This window comes from Eschrichtius robustus, chromosome 12 (genome assembly GCF_028021215.1).
Source record: "Eschrichtius robustus isolate mEscRob2 chromosome 12, mEscRob2.pri, whole genome shotgun sequence".
In the NCBI taxonomy this organism is placed as follows: domain Eukaryota; kingdom Metazoa; phylum Chordata; class Mammalia; order Artiodactyla; family Eschrichtiidae; genus Eschrichtius; species Eschrichtius robustus.
Genome location: NC_090835.1, coordinates 98503022 through 98509131, shown reverse-complemented (window position 1 = coordinate 98509131; position 6110 = coordinate 98503022).

Below are 6110 nucleotides of genomic sequence, written 5' to 3'. Positions count from 1 at the left end.
GAGAGCATGCGCGGAAGCTCCACCCCCACGCCGTGGAGCCACAGACTCTGCAACCCAGACACGGGAAAGAACGGGATGCAAGTCAACATAGCATCTCAAGCTCCCCGCCCATTCCCCGCACCCGTCTCCCTGCTCCCCATACTCATTCCTGGTATGGAGAATCTCGCGACTACTTTACTCCCGCTGTCCCGGGCGGTGAGTGCCCGGGATGCTCTCCCCAACCCTACCCTGGAGGTGATCGCAGACCCCAGGATGGAGCTCCTTAAACTGTCTGCGGTGGCAGACCCCTGCTTTGTTATATCCTTTTTCCTGGTATGTGGAAATAAATGACCAACCAAATGAAAAGTGTAAAGCAACTTATTGAGAATTTGCTGTACGAGAGAGCCCCACTATCACTTCTATTTTGGCAGAAACTCAAAGGCAGGCAGAGGAGGGGAAAGGTTGATAGTGGAAAAAAAGGGAAGGCTTCAGGTGTGCCCTCGTCGGAGGCTGTTGGCGTGGGGAAGCTGCAGGTAGAGGAGAAGCCGGGTGTCCTATGTGATCCGTTAGCCACATCTGGCTTTCTCTGGCTGGTCCTAAGTTGAAAAGCAGGGATACAAATTAGGGAAGCTGTAAGTTATTAATCAAGTCCAGGCCAGTTGCTACAGTAGTTATTGTTCCGCTTCCTGGGTTGTTTCTACAGCTAGCAGACAGGCTGGCTTCCTAGGCTGGTTTTTGTACATAAGGGGTTGTTTTTCTAGGCAGGTTGTGGGTCCGTTCTATTTTCATATATGGTCGACCACTGTCTGTATATTCAGCCTCTCAGTTAAAAACACTATAAATTCTTTGAAAACTGAAGTTTAAAAACAAGATATACAAGCCCCAACTTTTTAGACTCAGCAGACAAAATTACTCTTTAAAATAGCTATTAAAGTTTATAAACGCTTTCTCTGCTTACCTTGTTACAGACCAGCACTGGTCTCAGGGACAGCCCTCTGAGCAGCACCAGATGAGTAGGTTTTTAAGCCACTTGGGTTTGAGAGGAACTGTCACCAAGCCAGGTTTGTTTTGTCCAACGCATAGCAAGCCAAACGCTGAGACACCAAGGTTTGCAGCAAAGAGAGGAAGAACCGTCTCAAATCGGCTTCCCTGAAAGGCAAGAGGCTTGGGAGACTTATGAGCTAAAAAATAAAGAAGCAGGGAGATCAGAGTCATGGGAAAGGTGATTGGGAAAAGGTGTGGGAAGGTCATTCTACGCAGGTGTGACTAAGCTACAGGCCTTTGCACGTTCAAAAGATCACCAAGCAGACACTCACGCATGCCCAGTTGGAGGGTCGGTGGTCCCATCCTGTCTTAACCAGCTCAGCTCAAACTAGACACAGCTGATTCCAAGTTCCTGCAAAACAACTCGGGCAAACATCTTACTGTTACCGAACGCGAGTCCCTGTGCCCAACGCACAGTGAGCCCAGCAATACAGAAATGTCAGAGTTTGAAGCAGAGAAAGGTTTATTGCAGGGCCATGCAAGGAGACCGGTGGTTTAAAAACCCTTTTTACAGGAAAGGTGAGGGAGGGCTGTGGTTAGTTGTTGAAAACTTCTTGGTGTCCGATCCTTTGTTCTTGCAGCTGTCCGTGTAGATCAGGTCATGGTCAGGTCACGACGTTCCTATAAACCTCCATCAAAACAAATGTTATTCTCTGTTCTACAACTTTTTATCTAAAGGTGTAATACTCTTGAAGGTAACAAATCCTGTAAGCAAAGCAACATCAGTGCCCCTCATTTTACTTGGTCAAAGTCCTAAGGCTCAACTTTCACCCTCTGAGGCCCAGGTCCTGACTAAAAGGAGGGGGTCCCTGTGTGGGCCGGGTACCCTGGCCGGGTGCATTCATCCAGCACCCGGGTGTGGGTCCTCTGGCCAGTGCCCAGACTTGACTGAGGAGGCAAGTCTCAGCTGGCAGCACCTTCAGGGCCGGGTCCCCAGACCCAGCCCTGCCATCATCACTGAGGGAGCCAGGCACCCAGCGCCCAGCCGGCCCTCAGCCTCCTCAGACACCCCAAACAGGGCTGGGTCCCACAGACTGTGAGCCAGGGTGACCGCCACCACCAGGACCACTGCGATGCTGACCGTTGGCAGAGCGGGACCACTGACAGCCGTGCACTAAGGCCTTGCCCTTGCACTGACAGCTGTGCACCCGCCCCATCCCCGTTACTTTATTGCTTAGGCCACGGGCCACCTGGAGGACATGCAAGCCTTAAAACGACCTTGATGAGTGAAGGCAGGTGAAATGGATTTGACCCATGGTCTCAGTACCACCTAAAGAGAAGTCAGTTCAGTGATGGGAGCGGCTTCCCTAAGAGCCCAAATGTGTACAGAGCAGACCACACAGGGGCCAAGCTCTAGAGAGACTCTTAGAAATCAACACCACCAAAGTCAGTCCAGTTACGGTGTCAGTAGGTTTGTGGTGTAACGGCTGCACGGAACGTTAATAAAGAAGCGCATGATGGTTGAAGGCAAACATCTGTGCTTCTCCCCCCGATCCCGCAAACACCATCTTTACCTCTTCAGCACCGGGGTTCTAAGCCTCACTTAGGCAGTGTTTCTTCACGTTAGCAAGTAGAGTTTTTCAAGTTTTAGCTTTCAAGAATTCCATTTACTTCATCTAAACCTTGGACCAGTCACTAATTTTACAATCTTCTTTTTCTTACCTTTAAAGTAGAACTAATAGTGGTGATGATCTCACAGAGGTATTGGAAGGATGAAGTGAGAAAATGTGTAAAGTTCTTGGCAATGCCTGGCACCTGACACAGTGAGGTTATGTGTGAATTGGCTGCTACTAGCTAAATGGTGACAGAATGTGGTTGCCTTTAACTGCCATTCACTGTGCTTTTTGATGAGCTGACAGACAATATTTGGAAGCTTCTATGGGAAATAAGTCTCTTGGAGACGATTCTCAACACTGCAGCCAGAGTGACCATTTAAAAATGTCCTTCCTCTGCTCAAACTCCTGCAACGTCTCCCCATTTCACTCAGAGTAAAAACCAGTGTCTGCATCGTCTGCCTCCTCTTACCTTATCAAATACCAGGGTCCTTCTCATGTTTGTCCTCTATGCCTGAAATGCCGTTTCCCCAGAGAACCACGTGGCCTATTCCCTCACCTCAATTTTAATCAAATGTTCCCTCCAAAGTCCTATTCCAACCACCCTACCTAAAACGGCAAACCCATTACCTGAATCTCAACCTCCCCATACTCACCTCCACTTTTCCTTTCTTCCACAGCACTTATTGTAATCTTAGCAGGCAATAAAATTTTGTGAAACTGAATTGAAATAAGAATTTTAAAAGTCACAGGTGCCCTTTGTTTGAATGTATCCCTTGCTACCTTCACCCCTTAACGCCCTGTAACCTGACTACCCTCTGGTGGTTATTCTTACTAAAATTATGGGAATAACTGCCCTGCTAGTCAACTCACTTTCAAGATAGAAAGGGACTCAAAGGTCAGCCCGTTCCATTCAATGTGATGGGGCTGAGAGCTAGATTTCAGGGTATGAGAGCAGCACAAAGTGTTTAGGAATGGCATCACATCTTTTTAAATTCACCTGTGGTAGGATAGTAATTATCAAATACCATCAACCTCCACCACCTGCCCCTCTTTTTTTAAGAGATAAGGCAATGGAGACCCAGTGAGGTTATAGCTCTAAGGCAACTGTCTTCATCTTGAGCAGCAAGCAAAATTAACATAGTAAAAAAAAATCCATTAAAGCATGATTGGGGGAATATGTAAATTCAGGTGATTGACATATAAAATCATACCTCCAAAACATCTGAAGAGGGACAAATCTGGATGGTGCCGGAGGCTCATTTTCTCCTTCATTTTGGTCATTTGGTGGAGAACTTGCTCAGCAGGTCTGAGTTGGCTAATCATAGGCAGACACCAGCTGCAGGCCCCCAGAGGCTCCCCTTTCTGACCAGGGAGCTTCCCTTAGTGTCATAGCAGATCTGTGCTTCACCCCAACCCCATCACTGTAAATATGTGAAAAATTAAGGGGAAAGGCCTCCCCTTGATTGTGATGTTTGGCCGCAGTGCATGGACCCTCTATGCCTTGCCTAAGCTGTGGAATAGAATCGAAGGATTGCATACACTCCACTGTTTTCTACTTGTAAATTTTCCCTCTAATAAAGCCTACTTTATACTTGCATCATTTGGCACTAGTGGTGTGTTTTCATGACCTTTTTTCGGGATACATGATTGTATACAGAACTGTCCTGTTAGAGGGAGGAAATATTACTTTACCTGTCAAAACTGGTAGGCTATGTATTACGTGGATGTGATTATAGCCTTCCAATACTGTCCTGGTATATGGAAACCTCTGGTCAGAGGTCAGAGGTTGCCTCGTGCACATGGGGTCATTTAGCTAATAATGAATCCATTAGCCACTGGTAATTATTTGGCCTTTGCCCTGTTTTATATTTTGCATGAATCTTTGGCCCTTTTAGTGTCAAGATGGCAGGTAAAGTCATCAAAGTTAAAATGAAAACTCCATTTCAGTTTCAGTGAAACTAGAAAAAAATATAAAGTAGCTGAAGAATTTCCAGAAGCAGTAGAGAGCAAGCAGGGCACATGTAAGAGAAAGTAGAGAGAGACCCCAAAGCTGCAGACCTCAGAGCCAGCAAAACACATCTCCCAAAGGCATTTTCATCAGAAACAGATGTTAGAATTTGCCAAGTGCTTTTTCTGCATGGAGATAATCACGTGGTTTTTCATAAGTACTTTGTTAATATGGTGAATTACACGGGTTGATTTTCAAAAGTAAACAAATTGTGCATTCCTGGGATAAACATCACTTGATCATGATGTATTACCGTTTTTATATATTGTTGGATTTGATTTACTAGAACTTTGTTTATAAATTTTGCATCTATTTTCATGAGGGATAATGTTCTTTAGTGTTCTTTTTCTTGTAAAGTCTTTATTTGGTTTTACTATCAGGCTAATGCTGACCTCATAGAACAAGTTGGGATGTATTCCTTCTTCCACTTCTATTTTTTGGAAGAGTTTGTGTAAAACTGGTGTTATTTCTTCCTTGAATGTTTGGTAGCATACACTAAGGAAACCATCCGAGCCTAGAGGTTTTTTTTGTGAGAAGGTTTTAAACTATATATGCAATGTCTTTAAAAGATAGAGGGCTATGCTGGACATCTATTTCCTCTTGATTAAGCTTTGGCAGTTTAGGTCTTTCTAGAAATTTCTCCATTTCATTTAAGTTTTAAAATTTATTGCCATAAAGTTTTCCATAATATATCTTTATTATCCTTTTAGCGGCTGTGGGATTTGCAGTTACATGTCCTATAGTGAGATCACCTCTCTCACGCAATGCTATTGGTAATTTGTATCTTCTCTCTTTTTTTCCTGATCAATCTGGCAGGAGGTTTATCAATTTAGTTGATCTTCTCAAAGAACCAGTTTTAGGTTTTATTGATTTTTCTCTGTTATTTTTCTGTTTTCTGCTTCACTGATTTCCATTCTGATTTGTATTCTTACCTTTCTTCTGTTTTCTGTAGTTTAATTTGCTCTTTTTTTCTAGATTCTTAAGGTGGAAACTGCTTGGAGACTTTTTTTATAATTCATGCATTTATTACTATAATTTCTCCTTGAGTATTACTTTAACAGCATCCCACAAATTTAAATAACTCAGTTCATAATCCTTCCTAATTTTCTTTGATTTCTTCATTGAACCATGGATTATTTAGAAGTAGGTTATTTAGTTTCCAGATATTTGAGGAATTTTCCAGAGATCCTCCTATTTCTGATTTTTAATTTAATTCCATTGTGGTCAGATAATATACTTGTTATGACTTGAATTCTTTTAAAACTATAGGGAATTATTTAATGGTTTATCTTGGTAAATGTTCGATATACTCTTACTATGTATCTTGCTGTTGTTGGGTGGAGAATCTTATGCATATCAATATTTTTCCTCTGTTCGGCTTACTTCATTTAGCATAATGTCCTCTAGATTCATCCACATTGTCACAAATAGCAGGATGATTTGGCATCCTTGTCTTGTTCCTGATCTTAGAGGAAAAGCTTTCAGCTTTTCATTGTTGAGTATGATGTTAGCTATGAGTTTGT